At 36.8% G+C, this 17,107-nt stretch overlaps 1 protein-coding gene and 1 pseudogene across 1 annotated transcript in view; one reads left to right on the top strand and one right to left on the bottom strand.

Annotated features, from left to right (window-relative positions):
• The window catches only part of Galntl6 (polypeptide N-acetylgalactosaminyltransferase like 6), a 1,152,292-nt gene that overhangs the window by 35,634 nt on the left and 1,099,551 nt on the right, over positions 1-17,107 (bottom strand). The gene's annotated exons all lie outside the window — the stretch shown is intronic.
• On the top strand, positions 7,055-7,591 carry LOC101708096 (protein Dr1 pseudogene; annotated as a pseudogene).

Raw genomic sequence — 17,107 nt, 5'->3', positions numbered from 1 at the left:
GTTGAGAGGAGGAACCATTTCCTAATGTTTGCATGAGACTACATTTTGACCCTAGATTTAAAATAATAAATATCAAGTTTTCTGGAAGGAAATCTAGGAAATGGCAGAAAAGTGGTGACTTTAACCTGACCTCTGGACCTTACTGAGAATGCTTCCTTTGTGTTCAGCAGGTGCACCCCACTCTACCTGGTTCTGGTTTCGAGGAGGCTGCCCTCTCCCATAGGCCTTGATGATTAGAAAGCAAAGTCAGTTTGGGCTTACACTTTGTAAAGCAGAGAATATGGAAGAATTTGTATAAGAATTTGAACTCCCAGAAACCAAATTCTTTTTTTAAGCTTGAATTTTTTCCTTAAGGAAAAACTCAAGGAAGGAAATATTTTATCATAAATCCTCTCATAAAGGCACTGTTGGAACAGAGGCATGGGTTAGTGAGAAGGTAACTGATAGCTGGCTTGGCTGAGCAAGACTTTGAAAGCTCAGGTGACAATTATTCATGTTTTGGTAAAAGTTATACACACATGTGTTATGAGGCAAAGTGTATTGTGTGGTGTCACAGACATGAAAGCAGGCATTGAAACAAAAGTTGTAACCCACAGTTTCAGAGATAAATGGTTTACTTGAATTCTTCTTTTCCTCTCTGCAGTTTACAAAACTCATGTAAGTAAATGAAAGGAGTGTGGGGCGGTGTGAGATCCGTGTGAGTGTGTGTGAGATCTGGTGGAAAATTGTGCAGGGAAAGTTGAAGAAAAATACTGTAGAAAACTATAGAAAAACTCATCAAAAGTATATGTGAATGTCAAGAAAGGCATTAAAGTAAGGGTCTAATATGAATTTTTCAGTATTTCATAGAGAAAAGGAACTTACAAAGGGAGTGCTTCCCATGCTACTAATAACATGAGTTAAAGCTTTGTCAAGAGGTCTAATGAGAGAATGCTGCTTTGAAGGTGATGCAGGCTGGAGCAGAAGCAGGCCTGTGTGCTGTGGAGGCAGTGTGACCTGTCTCCCCTTGAGTCTCAGATTGTGCCTAGCAAGTCAGAAATGGTTAGTCATCATGTTCCTGCACTGTCATTCAGAAAGTGGCATGGAGACATTTCTTCAGACAGAGCCACACTGTGCTGGGCAAGTACGTGCTCTTTTAACTAATGTTTCAACCTTAATATTCTTGTCATTTTTCTCCTGGAAGACTATTTTATGAAGGCAAGTACTTTTCCTCAATGGTTGGACTCATATATACATTGCCAGTAAATCTGATTTGTTCCAGTTCTAGTAAAACCATGAAAAGCCACTTCCAACATTATCCTCAAAGCCAGGGGCAATAGCCACAGGCTTTGAAGATAAAGCAATTTTTAGTACTTGAAAAACTATTCACACAACATGGTATTTCAAGAAAATAATTCTTCCTTTGCATTCAAGTAAGATGGTAAGAACATGGGCAGGTTTAGAATCTTGGCTAATATACAACTGTTTACCTCTTGTGTAAGACTTAGAACTGTTAGCTAATGAAGATCTGCAATCCAAATTATAGGGCCAATTCTGAAAAGAATGTGACCCTTTGACAGAATGTGACAGCAAAATCTCTGTGACATATGATAATCTGTGGGCTTTTAAAGTTCTCTAGAGAAGTAAGTACTCTTGCTTGAGTATAACAGTCTGTCCTCTAATGAAAGCCAGCAAATTATCTTTATTTTCTGCTAAAATAACTTGGGTCTTAGTTTTTTACTATATATTTCATCACTGTTACACACAGTTAGCATATTGAAAGAGATGACTTGGGTTTTTAAAGTAAAAAATGGAAATGTCAAATAGCATTGGTATATACACTACTTCCCTATGATATTTCTTCATGGGCCTTACCTTATGAAGTCATATCATATCCACTTTATAAAGCTGAAAATTGAAAAGTAGTAAAAACAATTTCCATTCTACTTCTTACCTTCTGCTGTAAAATCAAACACACGGGGAATGGAATTGTTTGAGTTCTACAGGGGTAGACTTAAAATACTGAGTCACACTGGTCAACATTCCATCCTCATTTTCTGTAACAAGGGAAATTCATGCAAAACTGATAGGGAAAACTAACTGATGTTTCCATATAAAAGCAGAGATACTATTTCCAAACTAGTGGTGCCAGAAATTTCATCCCAGGACATCATTTTATGCAATAGTGTAACCATCTTAAAATGCTCAAACACTCTGAATGCTAATCTCACATTTATTTCTAATCTAAGAATTTTGTTTAATCTCCCTCCTCTCGAATTCATTTCAATGAAATTAATTATGTCAGACTCAAGTTCTGAGAATAAGCTGCTTGGGGTTTGGTTGGATTGTGACATAATTGGTAGGTGGCAAAAGATATGATTCACTATTTTTTTGGGAGAGAGTGAGATTACTTCTTACTAAATACAAAGGCAAACAGAAAAATCCGAAACAACAGTAAAAAGAAAAACAAAGAAGTTCTCAAGTAAGTCAATCATAGTCTATTCTAATATGCCTGGGTGCATGTGCAACCTAAACCGCCAGATCATTCCAGCTCTAGTGAAATTTAGACAGGCCCAATTTTAACTTTTGGGGACCTTGGGAGCCTGAGGCCTGGGTTCTGTTTTTGGCAGTGGCTTGCAGTGTTATCTTAAGTCAATGAGATTTTCTTGAGGTGGAATTGTGCCTTAATCATCTCTGTAACTCTAGCACCTGTCGTAGATTTTGGTGTATGTTGTATTAGTCAGCTAGAGCTGCTGTAACAAAATACCACAGACTAGGTGGCTTAAACAACAGAAAAATATTTCTTAGTTCTGGGAACTGGAAATTTAAGACCTAATTTCTGGTAGATTAGGTTTCTTCTGGGACCTCTCCTTGGCTTGCAGATGGCTGTCTTCTTGATGTGTCCTCACAAGACCTTTCTCTGTGAATATACCTTGCCCCGCAATCTCTTCTTCAAACTTTTTTGATCTTAGTTACTCCCCTAAAAATTCTACCTTCAAATACAGTCAGTTGGGGGTTGGGTTTCAATATATTAAATTGGAGAAGACACAGTTCAGTCCATTACACATAGTACTCTTTCAATAATTGGCTTTTAATTAAAGAAAAAAGTTAACTATTTTTGACCCAGTGTCTCCTCCAGTGAATGAAATGAGTCACCATGATGGCTGTTTGTTAGTATTCTTATAATTGACTTTAAAGTTTCATAAAGAAGTTTCTTCCAACTTTGAATTTTTCAATGATTTGAAAGGAATTCATTGCTAGAACTTTTTGTTGGTCAAGTTTTTATCTATTTTCTGTTTCTACATACATATCAAGCTTATTCAGAGACTCACAAGCATGTCAAAACCACTTGCTGTTCATTTGTTCATTCCTCAAATCCCTTCCCCAGCTCTGAAGTCATTGCCTTTTGTCACTGTAATTGGATCACAAATGAAGCTCCAATAGTGGCTTTTGAACCACAAGGGGCCCTTTGGCAGAATGGGCTACTTGCCTGGCTTGTGTTTTTGATGCTAGCCTTAGGTTTTTCATTTAAGGCTATCAATATTATTTTATGTAAGTGATTTTAAACATTTTTGGGTTACAAACTCTTTTTGAGAATCTGATAAAAGCTGTGAACTCTCCAGAAAAATGTAAATATATGAACACAAAGTTTGACATACGAAATATTTTTGTGTATACATTTGGTGGCCTTTAAGGCCTATTTCACATACTCATTACAAACATAGCTTTCTCTCTTCCCCCAATAATATATGAATATCTGGGAGCTTGATGTTTGCCCTTTGGAATGCACAATGCCATATTTTTCTTGTACCTCATAGGCTTCAGCAAAGAAAAAAATGACTGCAATTTTTCCCTTAAACAGCTGGGATCTTCCTGGGAAGAAAGTAAGTGTGCTCTTGATTGTCAAATTGGTTGGCTTGAGAGAATACTTGGAAATTAGTAAAGCATACTTCTGGGTTTGTCATGGGGCATGACCTTGGGGACTATATCTGGCCTTTGCCCTCTCCTTTGTGGGTCTCTTTCTCTGTCTTTCTGCTTCTTGGATGACATGAGTGGACAGCTTTCTTCTCTCATACCCTTCCTCCATGATATTTGTGCCTTGGAGCTAACTATGGACTGAAACCTTTGAAACTATGAGCCAAATTGAAACTCAAATCCTTTAAATTGTGGGTGTCAGGTATCTTGTTCCAACAACAGAAAATCTAACATGGATAGTGAACCTGTGGAAATATTTAGTTGAACTATCATCCCAAATATTTGGCTGAAATATTAAACATACTGCAAAAAATTAAAGAAGACATAAATAGAGGGAAAGACACCTCTAATACTGCCCAAAGTGATTCAGTGCAATCCCTATCAAAATCTTAATGCTGATTTTACAGAAATAGAAAAATCTATCATTAAATTCACTTGGGATCTCAAAGGACCCTAAGTAGCCAAAATACTCTTGAAAAAGAAGACCAAAGTTGGAGGACTCACACCTCTTGATTCCAAAGTTTACACAGTAATTAAAGCAGTATGGCATTTGTGTAGAGACAGACATACACACTATTGGAATAGATAAAAAGCCCAGAAATAAATACTTGCATATGTGGTCAAATTACTTTTGACAGGATGCCAGGATCATTCATTAGAGAAAAAGAACAGTCTTTTCAACAAATGATGCAGGAAAATGATGCAATAGAATGAAGTTGGATCCTTAATTTCCATGTGCAAAATTAACTCCAAAGCCCTAGTCATCAGAGCTAAAACTACACAATTGTTAGATGAAAATGTAAGGAAAAAGCTTCTGGACATTGGATTTGGCAAAGATTTCTTGGATAGAACACCAAAAAAGCAGGTAAGAAAGAAAAATTGATAAATTTGACTTCATTAAAATTAAAAACTTTTAAGCATCAAAGGACATTATCAGTCCTTGATATTGTGCAAAAGACAACCCACTGAATGGGAGGAAATATTTCTAAATTACATATATGATGAGCAGCTAATATCCAGAATATTAAAAGAAATCCTGCCGGGGATTTAGCAGTGGTTCCACCACCTGTCCAGCAAGCGCAAGGACCTGAGTTCGATAGCCGGTACTAAAAAAAAAGAAATCCTAAGTCTCAAAGCAGATAAATGAAAACTTCAAATAACCCAACCCAAAAATGGGCAAAAGACTGGATTAGTTATATCTCCAAAGAAGATACACAAATGACTATAAGTACATGAAAAGATATTTAACATCATTATTCATTAGAGAAATTCAAATTAAAACCATAATGAGATAACACTTTTTGCCCACTAAAATGTCTGCTTACAAAACTAATAGAAAATAACAAGTATTGGAAAAGATGTGGAGAAAATGGAATCCTTGTGCAGTGCTTGTGGGAATACAAAATAGTATAAAATGCTGCAGCTGCTCTGAAAAACAGTCGGGCGATTCTCCAGAAAGTTACAATAGGAACTTCTGGGAAGATGGTGGAATGGTGAACAACAGAGAAACAGCCTCTCTGATATTTGTTGTCCAGATGCTGGAATATAGCAATGTAAGGAAGAGAAGAAGGAGGGAAGTGGGTCCCAAGGACCCAGCAAGGATCTAAAGTGAGAACTGAAGCCCACAAGGAGAGCAAAGAGAGAAAGAAGAAGAAGAAGAAGAAGAAGAAGAAGAAGAAGAAGAAGAAGAAGAAGAAGAAGAAGAAGAAGAAGAAGAAGAAGAAGAGGAAGAAGAAGAGGAAGAAGAAGAAGAGGAAGAAGAAGAAGAGGAAGAAGAAGAAGAGGAAGAAGAAGAAGAGGAAGAAGAAGAAGAGGAAGAAGAAGAGGAAGAAGAAGAAGAGGAGGAAGAAGAAGAGGAAGAAGAAGAGGAGGAAGAAGAAGAGGAGGAAGAAGAAGAGGAGGAAGAAGAAGAGGAAGAAGAAGAAGAGGAAGAAGAAGAAGAGGAAGAAGAAGAAGAGGAAGAAGAAGAGGAGGAAGAAGAAGAGGAAGAAGAAGAAGAGGAAGAAGAAGAAGAGGAAGAAGAAGAGGAAGAAGAAGAAGAGGAAGAAGAAGAAGAGGAAGAAGAAGAAGAGGAAGAAGAAGAAGAAGAAGAAGAAGAAGAAGAAGAAGAAGAAGAAGAAGAAGAAGAAGAAGAAGAAGAAGAAGAAGAAGAAGAAAGAAAGAAATGGCAAGCAGTGTTTTCTCCCTGAGTCCTGACCCACTGCATGGGAAGGGCAGCTCAAACCTGCGGACACACAGTACTACTGATGACTCCAGAGGCCTCCACAGAGAAAAGCACCAATGAAACAGGTCGGTGGATGCAGTGGACTGCAGTGGCTAGTGAGTTATTCAGGTTCAGATGTTCCCTAGGAGCGGGTGACTGACTGGTAGCCATCCAATAGCTGTTAGATGATGCAAAGAAGAATAACATAAGATTGATTGGAGCCGCAAACCTTCTTCCCCGGCCTCTGGAGGGACCACCATTGCCACTACTTTGGATTCCACTACCTGCATTCCAGCTAAACAGCCACGGCGGGCGCCACAGAAACTTCCCTGGTGCTTGGCTCTGTTCTTATTCATTCCCAGGTGGCTGCTGCAGTGTAAGCGGCGGAGAGTTGTGAGGCGGCAGCGCGGGTGTCTGAGGATGGTTTGATGAGGCGGCGGCAACAGCTGCTGGCTGGACTGCAGCTGGGGCTCGAGCTGCGTAGAGCCCAGCCCACTGGGTGTCCGCCCAGCGCCCAGGTCAGGCTTGTACCTCCAGGCCTCGCTCTGGCTTCGGTGCAGTTAAGGACCGGTTAGAGGACAGCTCCCGCCTCTCTGAGAAGACTTGAAGGTGGTTCCCAGCCACTCAAATTTCCGGGCCATCTTGCTGTCCCCTCCCCAACCTAGTCAATGGTGTCCCCAGAGTCCCGAGCCTCCCCAACTTTCCTCTCAAACTCTCCCTAAATCTGTCACAGAATCGACTGTTCCGCCCTCTGGAGCTCGCTTCTCTTCTCTTCCTCATTTTCTCTACCCTCTTCTACAAGTGCTCTAGGATCACTCGCAGAGGCGGCCTTTTGAGAAGTCCCCAGTAGTGGACCAGAGTTCTTAAAAGTCGGAGCTTGGAAAGACAGAAGGTACGATGGCTTCCTCTTCTGGCAGCGATGATGATCTCACTGTCCCCAGAGCTGTCATCAATAAGATGATGGAAGAGACTCTTCCCAATGCCCGGGTGGCTGATGATGCCCGAGAGCTGGTGGTGCATTGCTGCACTGAATTCATTCATCTTATATCTTCTGAAGCCAAAGAGATTCGGAGCAAATCAGAAAAGAAGACGATCTCACCAAAGCACATCATACAAGCACTAGAAAGTCTGGGCTTTGGCTCTTACATCAGCGAAGTAAAAGAAGTCTTACAAGAATGCAAGATGGTAGCGTTAAAAAGAAGAAAGGCCAGTTCTCCTTTGGAAAACCTTGGCATTCCTGAAGAAGAGTTATTGAGACAGCAACAGGAATTATTTGCAAAAGCTAGACAGCAACAAACAGAATTGGCCCAACAGAAATGGATTCAAATGCAGCAAGCTGCCCAACAAGCCCAGCTTGCTGCTGCCTCAGCCAGTGCAACTAATCAGGCAGGATCTTCCCAAGATGAAGAAGGTGAATGATGATATCTGAAATTCACCAGCTGAGTTTCTGTTTTCTCTATAGATGTTTCTTCTTGTACAACAAAACAATGAAAGAAATGCTTATCTGTAATTTTATATGCAACTTGGTGGACTTATCATTGGTATTCTACAGATGTCTGCTGTTAAGTTTCATCTATTGTGTGCTATACATGTAAAAACTGTTTCTTTGAACTATTGAAAATTTAAGGTTCAGTATAATATCAATTTTGAATTTTTAATGGTGTTTATGAAATTTTAGATAGCAATGAGGCCTTTATTTGATCAATAAACAGTACTACAGAAAAACTTCAAGTTTATAAAAATACAGTGAAATTCATACAAAAGCTCTTAATGTGCATTTACCATTCCTCTGCCCTTTTAACTAAACTAAAATTGGGAATTTTTTTTTTTGTATTAAGTTCTTTTATTGGTACATTGTAGGTATACAACACAATTACATTTCTCATTGGGAATTGTACCTTTACATAATGCATCTTGGTTCTTATTTTTTCCCCATTCCTAGACCTCCCTTCACCCCCTCCACCCTTCCCTATTTACAAAGACTTTATTTCCATTTTTTCCATTTCTCATCATTTTTTCCTTTCCCTTCTTTCCTTTCCCCTGCCCCTCCCACTACCCTTACCCCTTTGGACCTTTTCTTCCTATTTTACATTATCGATTATTCATTCTAATAATTGGTACATTTTAGGTATACAATATAATGACATTCATCATTGGAAATTTGCACCTTTACATAGTCTCTCTTGGTTCTTATTTTTCACCTTTGCCCAGCCCTCCCTTCAACCCCTCCATTCCTCCCTATTTACAAAGATTTTGTTCCTATTTTTCCATTTTCTCATATTAATCCCATTCCCTTCTATCCTTTCCCCTAGCCTTCCCACTTCCTTCCCCTTTACCCCTTTTCTTCCTATTTCACATTACCTATTATACATTTAGTCCTTATTTACACTTTCAGCTTCTCACACCAGAGAAACTATTCAGTATTTACACATGTGTGTCCTATTTATTTCACTTAAGAGTATCACCTCAATGTGCATCCACTTAGCCATAAATGTCTCTAATTTCTCATTTTTTATGGCTGAGTAGTACTCCATTTTATTAAAAAACCACATTTTCTTTATCCATTCTCCAGTTGATGGGCATTTGGACTGTTTACAAGTTTTAGCTATTACAAACTGTGCTGCTATGAACATGGGTGCACATATATCACTGTGGTATGATTCTTTTAATTCTTTGGGGAAGATTCCCAGCAGTGGAATAGTGGGGTCAAATGGGACTTCCAGTCCTGGTTCTTTGAGGTATCTCCATACTGATTTCCACAGTGCTTGCACCAGTCTGCATTCCCACCAGCAGTGGAGGAGGGTTCCTCTTTCCCCACAGCCCCGCCAGCATTGGTTCTTGGTTGATTTCATGATAGCAGCCATTCTTTCTGGAGTGAAGTGGAATCTCAACGTTGTTTTCATTTGCATCTCTCAAATGACCAGTGATGTTGAACATTTTTTCATGTATTTATTTGCTATTTCTACTCCTTTGTCTGAGAAATGTCTGTTCATTTCTGATGCCCATTTTCGGATTGGGTCTTTAAATTTGGGAGGTCTGATCTTTTTAAGTTCTTTATAGATTCGAGATAGTAGACCTTTGTTTGAGGAAGAGCAGGTGAAGATTTTTTCCCACATTGTGGGTTGTCTCTTCACACTGCTGGTGGTTTCTCTTGCTGTGCAGAAGCTTTTTAATAAGAAGAGATCCCATTTGTTGACTGTGCTAGTTCATGGGCAACTGAGGTTTTGTTCATAAAATCTTTTCCTACACCGATGTCTTCAAGGGTTCTACCTAACCTCTGTTCCAACTAGTTCAGAGTTTCTACTTTAATATTTAGATCTTTAATCCATTTTGATTTTAGTTTAGTGCATGGTGAGAGATATAGGTCTAGTTTTAATCTTTGGCAAGTTGAAGCCCTAAAATTGGGAATTTTAAATTGAGGTGTGGTGTGGTATGAAGCAGAATACACTGGATCATGTTGGTTAAAGAATTCAGTTCTATAGTATGTGAATTTTTTGTCTTTTAAAAAGAGTATGTATACATGCAATAAATATATATATATATACTCAGATACATATACTTGTTTAGAAAAATTTCAAAATAAGACATTGAAAAACTAGGAAAGAGTGTGTTCAGTAGTAGTTGTATAAATTTGGTGAGTTATTTTTTTATTTTGTTTTGTGTAGAGGTAAAAACTAGTTTTATCACAACATAATTTATCTTGAGCTATGCTGTTACATTTCAAAGACTGTACAATTTTGAGGACTGTTGTGATTCTATTTCACTCCAGTTCAATAACTGTCAATAGTACTACTTGCTTAGTCCATCCATGTTTATATTATTCAAATATATAGTTGGGACTTGTTGAACAATTGCTTGGGTTCCATTGGTTTAACTGAGGTTTATAAATATTTAGACCTTTACTAGGGAAAAGAAAGGTAATGAGTATGCTTGCTATGAAAGAGGACCTTTTTTTTTAAAAAAAATTTAACTTGTAGCTGTAGTTTACTTGTTTGCTTTTAGCATTACATTTACATTTTCTTGACTAGATGGCCCAGCGTCTACTGCTACTTGTAGAAATGGCATCATTGTCTCCATTAAAATTGAATGATAGCTTTTAAAAAAAAGTTTGGTTTTAAGAAAGTATGTCGTAATCTACCACCCCTATATGAAACAAATAGTTTCAACCTGCTTTTTAAAAGTGAGAAGCTTTAATTTGGTTCCAATAAATAAAGTACAGTAGTGATTGTTACAGGAATCTAGTGTATGGAGAAATTGCATATTGTTTGTATTTTGGGAACAGACAATAAAAGCCAATTAAGATAATATAAAGTAATTAAATTCATATGTCAATTCCCAAATCATTTCAGTTTCTATATTCACCCCCAAAATAGATCCTAGTTGCAAGGATTCCAATTTTATTTTATTTTTTTATTTTTATTTTTATTATTTTTTTGGCACCCAGGATCGAACTCGGGTCCTTGTGCTTGCAAAGCAAGCCACAGAACCACTGAGCTAAATCCCCAGCCTTGATTCCAATTTTAATTGAAGAGGAGGTAAGTAAGTAAAGTTTAAAAGTATTAAGTTTGTTAATGCTTATATTTTGCAGTTTTAAAAAAGGGAAATAGTGCTATATACTTATCAAATATACTTCACCCACATAACAAGAAGGTTAGTAATTTTGATGAATGTTTTAAGTTGAAGTTACTTCATGGATATTTTACCCATGAAATGTATTTGGACAAAATGAAAAGAATTGTGTTTTAAATGTTTAAATACCAAAGGTAGTCTAGTCTAGAGAAATAATAAGTGTTGGCTTTACTAATTTGTACTGTAACATCCTTATACTTTTATTTCATGTGTATCTATTTCTCAAGTAAGCAACTTAGGTATTTTTCTATACCTTTTTACTTCTGATGCAGAATTCAGGTTAATATTTTGCTGCATCTGATAATGTATTATATGTTTGAATCCTAGTGACTTTTCATTTTGACATTCTTGTGATTTCATATGCTATATTCTTCAAGCAATAAAATTCTGATGTTTTATAAAAAAAAAGATTGATTGGAGTCAGTGAAAAAGCAGGAGTTAGCACAAAGAACATAAAAAAATCTGTTCACAGAAGTGATGGAAGAAAACTTCCCAAGCATGGAGAAAGAACTTGACAAACAGATAAATGAGGCATATAGAACTCAAACTAGCCATGATAAAAAAAACCCTACACCAAGGGATATAATAGTCAGGATTCCAGAAATTCAACACAAAAACAGAATATTAAAAGTTGTATGAAAAAAGAAAGAAATAATCTATAAAGGAAAGCCCAATAGAATCACAGCAGACTTCTCAATACAAATCCTCAAGTCAAGGAGAGCTTGAAGTGAAGTATTTCAAGCCTTAAAGGGAAACAATCTCCAACCCAGACTGATGTATCCTGCAAAGTTTACTTTCAAAATTAATGGAAAAATAAGATACTTTCATGATGAAAAACACCTGGAGAAATTCATGACCACCAAACCAGCATTCCAAAATGTTCTGAAAAACATTCTAAAAAGAGATAATGAGGAATACAACTCCATGAACCCCAATAGAATGAATCCACAAAGCATGGAAAGTAATTAAATGGAGGGAGGAGGAAAAAACAACAGGAAAATAACACAACAAGGATAAGTCAATACATATCAATTATAACCATCAATGTAAATGGTCTCAATTTACCAAGCAAAAGAAACAGACTGGCAGAATAGATCAAGAAGTAAGACCCAGCAATATGCTGCATACAGAAAACACATTTCCCCTGGTACCAGGGGAAACATATTTAATTAAAAAAGAAATTCATAGACTGAAAGTCAAAGGATGGAAAACAATACTCTATGTGACAGGAACCTGGAAAAAAGTAGGGGTAGCTATTCTACTTACAGACAAAGTGGATTTCAAGCCAAGACTGATTAAGAGAAACAAAAAAGGTCACTACATACCTGTAAAGGGAACAATCCAAGAGGAAGAGATAATAATAATAAATATATATGCACCAAATACTACCACACCCAACTATATAAAACAAATATTAATGGACATGAAAAATAAAATGAGCACTAATATGATTATAATGTGGGACCTCAATAACTCACTGTCACAAATAGATAGATCAACTAGACAAAAAAAATCAACAGAGAAATATCAGAACTGAACCAAACTTTTGAACAAATGGACTTAGTAGATGTCTAGAGTGTTCCACCACACAACATGAGAATACACATTCTTCTCAGCTGATACAGGACATTCTTCTACTAGACCACATACTAACTCATAGAACATTCTTAAATAAATGCACAGGAATTGAAATCATCCCATGGATATTATTGGACCATAGTGCAATGAAATTGGAAATCAATGGCAAAAGAAACCATAAAAACTTCATAAGTGTATAGAAATTAAATAACACTCTCCTGAATAACCAATGGGTCACAGATGAAATTAAAGAAGAAATAAGACAGTTTCATCAATTAACTGATAATACCAATACAACATACCAGAACTTATGGGACACAATTAAACAGTCCTACAAGGGAAATTTATAGTGGTAAATTCTCATATAAGAAAAACAAGTGAGCTCAAATAAACAACCTAATGTTGAACCTCAAAATTCTACAAAAAGAAGAGCAAAGCAAGCCCAAAACTTGCAGGAGAGGGGATTATAAAGATCAGAGCACAAATTGATGCAATAGAAACTAAGAAAACAATACAAAGAATCAATAAATCAGAGTTGGTTCTTGGAAAGATTAAATAAAACTGAGAAGCTCTTAGCCAACCTTATAAAAACTGGAAAGAAAATACTCAAATCCATGCAGTTAGGAATAAAAAGGGTGAAATCACAACAGATCTTGCAGAAATCTGGAAGATCATAAATACCTAGAGAACCTGTATTATAATAAGATGGAAAACAGAAGAAATGGATAGATTCTTAGATACATATGAGTTACCTAAAGCTGAATCAAGATGTAAAAATTTTATATACCAATATCAGTCAGTGAAATAGAAGATGTCATTGAAAACATAGCAACAAAGAAAAGCCCAGGCCCTGATGGATTCACTGCTGAATTCTTCAATAAATTTAAAGAAGACCTAATGCCTCTAGTTCTCAAACTCTTTAATGAAACTGAAAGGGAAGCAATACTCCAAAATTCATTCTTGGAAGAAAGCATTACTCTGTTACCAAAACCAGAAAAGGATCCAACCAAAAAGAGAACTGCAGACCAATCTTCCTAAAGAACATAGAGGCAAAAATCCTCAATAAAATACTGCCAAAAGGAATGCAGCAAGTCATCAAAAAGATTATGTACCATGACTAAGTAGGATTCATCCTAGGAGGGCAAGGATGGCTCAACATTTGTAAATCAATAAATGTAATGCACTATATTAACAGGACCAAGGACAAAAAGATACGATTATCTCAATAGGTGAAGAAAAAGCATTTGACAAAGCCCAACACCCATTCATGATAAAACCATATAGAACATTGAAATGGTATTTATCTCAATCTGATAAAAGCCATCTTGACAAACCAACAGCCAGTAGCATACTAAATGGATAAAACTGAAAGCTTTCACTCTAAAATCAGGAATAAGACAAGGATATGCACCATCATCACTCTTATTCAGTATAATTCTGGAAACATTAGCCAGAGCAATTAGACGAGAAAGAAATAAAAAGAATAAGGATAGGAAAGGAAAACATTAAATTATCATTATATGCAGATGACATGATTCTCTACAGAGAAAACCCCAAAAATTCCACCAAAAGACTTCTAGATTTAATAACTAAATTCAGTAGTGTAGCTGGATGCAAAGTCAACACTCAAAAGTCAATAGCATTCCTATACACAAATAACAAACTCACTGAGAAAGAAATTAGAGAAACAACACTTTTCACAATAGCATCCAAACAAATGAAATACCTAGGAATCAATCTAATGAAGGAAGTAAAAGACTTTTACATTGAAAATTAAGATACTCTGAAAAGGAGATCAAAGAGGATATCAGAAAATGGAAAGATATCCCTTTTCCTTGGGTAGGAAGAACCAATAGGGTGAAAATGGCCATACATCCAAAATTTTTATACAGATTTAATGCAATCTCAATCAAAATGTCAATAGCATATCTCACAGAATTAGAGAAAATAATCCTAAAATTCATTTGGAACCAGAAGAGGCCTAGAATAGCAGAAGCAATTCTGAGCAAAAAAGACAAGGCAGGGGGCAACACAATCCCTGACCTCAAATAATACTATAAAGCTACCATGATAAGAGCAGCATGGAAATAGGAAAAAAACCAACAACAACAGACCTGAAGATCAATGGAACAGATTAAAAGATACAAAAAACAAGTCCAAACACACTCAGCTAACTTATCTTTGACAAAGGAGCCAACACCTTCACTGGAAGAAAGATAGCCTCTTTAACAAACGTTGCTGGAAAAACTGGCTTTCCACATGCCAAAGTTTTTTTTGTATATCATTTTATTGGTACATTTTAGGTGTACAATATAATGACATTCATCATTGGAGATATGCACCTTTACATACTCTCTTGGTTCTTATTTTTTCCCCTTCCCCTTCCCTCCCTTCAACCCCCCCCATCCCTCCCTATTTACAAAGACTTTATTTCCTTTTTTTCATTTTCTCATATTAATTCCATTCCTTTCTTTCCTTTCCCCTCCCCCTCCCACTTCCCCTTCCCCGTTGTCCCTTTTCTTCCTATTTCACATTACCTATTATACCTTTTAGTCCTTATTTACACTTTCAGTTTCTCACATTAGAGAAATTATTTGGTATTTACATGTGTGTCCTATTCATGTCACTTAAGAGTATCACCTCAATGTGCATCCATTTAGCAATAAATGTCTCTAATTTTTCATTTTTTATGGCTGAGTAGTACTCCATTTTATAAAAGAACCACATTTTCTTTATCCAGTCTCCAGTTGATGGCCATTTGGGCTGTTTCCAAGGTTTAGCTATCACAAACTGTGCTGCTATGAACATGGGTGCACATATATCACTGTGGTATGATTCTTTTAATTCTTTGGGGAAGATACCCAGCAGGGCAATAGCTGGGTCCAATGGGACTTCCAGTCCTAGTTCTTTGAGGTATCTCCATACTGATTTCCACAGTGCTTGCACCAGTCTACACTCCCACCAGCAGTGGAGGGGGGTTCCTCTTTCCCCACAGCCCCACCAGCATTTGTTATTGGTTGATTTCATGATAGCAGCCATTCTTTCTGGAGTGAGGTGGAATCTCAGCCTTGTTTTCATTTGCATCTCTTGAATGACCAGTGATGTTGAACATTTTTTCATATGTTTATTTGCTGCTTTTACTTCTTTGTCTTAGAAATGTCTGTTCACTTCAGATGCCCATTTTCGGATTGGATCTTTAAATTTGGGAGGTCTGATCTTTTTAAGTTCTTTATAGGTTTGAGATAGTAGGCCTTTGTCTGAGGAATAGCAGGTGAAGATTTTTTTCCCACATTGTGGGTTGTCTCTTCACACTGCTGGTAGTTTCTCTTGCTGTGCAGAAGCTTTTTGGTAAGAAGAGATCCCACTTGTTGATTGTGCTAGTTCACGGGAAACTAAGGTTTTGTTCATAAAGTCTTTTCCTACACCAGTGTCTTCAAGAGTTCTACCTAACTTCTGTTCCAGGTGATTCAAGATTTCTGTTTTAATATTTAGATCTTTAATCCATTTAGTTTTTAGTTTAATGAATGGTGAGAGATATAGGTCTAGTTTTAGTCTTTGGCAAGTTGAAACCCAATTTCTCCAGCACCATTTATTAAAGATGCTATCTTTCCTCCAGTGAGGGTGTTTGGCTTCTTTGTCAAAGATGAGGTGGCTGAGTGTGTCTGGAGTTGTTCCTGCATCTTCTAATCTGTTCCACTGGTCCTCAAGTCTGTTTCTTTGCCAGTACCATGCTGTTTTTATCACAGTAGCTTTGTAGTCTAGTTTCAAGTTGGGGGTTGTAATACCCCCTGCCATGTCTCTATTACCTAGAAATGCTTTTGCTATTCTACATCTTTTCTTGTTCCAAATGAATTTTTGGATTGTTTTCTCAAGGTCCATGAAGTATGCTGCTGGGATCTCAATTGAAATTGCATTGAATCTATATAGCAGTTTTGGAAGTATGGCCATTTTCATTATGTTGATCCTTCCTACCCAGGAGCAAAGGATGTCTTTCCATTTTCTGATATTCTCTTCAATCTCTTTTTTTCAGAGTGCTATAGTTTGCAGAGAAGAGGTTGTTGATTTCTTTTGTTAGGTTGATACCTAGGTATTTAAGTTTTTTGGATGCTATTGTGAAAGGAATTGTTTGCCCTATTTCTCTCTCAGTGAGTCTGTTTTTCATGTAGAAGAAAGCCGTTGATTTTTGTGTGTTGACCTTGTGTCCAGCTATTTGACTGAATTTGGTTATTAAGTCTAGAAGATTTTTGGTGGAGTTCTTTGGGTCTTTGATATAGAGTATCATGTCATCTGCAAATAATGACAATTTGACTTCTTCATTTCCTATCTTTATTCCTTTTATTTCTTTCACTTGTCTAATTGCTGTGGCTAATGTTTCAAAAACTATATTGAACAGGAGTGGTGATAGTGGACATCCTTGTCTTGTTCCTGATTTTAGTGTGAAGAATTTCATTTTTTGACCATTTAGTATGATATTGGCTGTTAGTTTTTCATAGAGGCTTTTATCAGATTGAGGTAGAGACTGTCTACTCCAATATTTTGTAGGGTTTTTATCATAAATGCATGTTGGATTTTGTCAAATGCGTTTTCTGCCTCTATGGAGATAATCATATGGTTTTGTCCTTGGCTCTATTGATATAGTGTATTATACTTATTGATTTGCATAAGTTGAATCATCCCTGCATCCCTGGGATGAATCTCACTTGGTCAGGGTATATGATCTTCTTTATGACCTTCTGCATTCTA

Source organism: Heterocephalus glaber, unplaced genomic scaffold, assembly GCF_053883595.1.
Source record: "Heterocephalus glaber isolate CG9 unplaced genomic scaffold, H.glaber_assembly_v1.0 deba00001461, whole genome shotgun sequence".
NCBI lineage: Eukaryota > Metazoa > Chordata > Mammalia > Rodentia > Bathyergidae > Heterocephalus > Heterocephalus glaber.
This window is presented reverse-complemented; position numbering and strand designations above follow the sequence as displayed.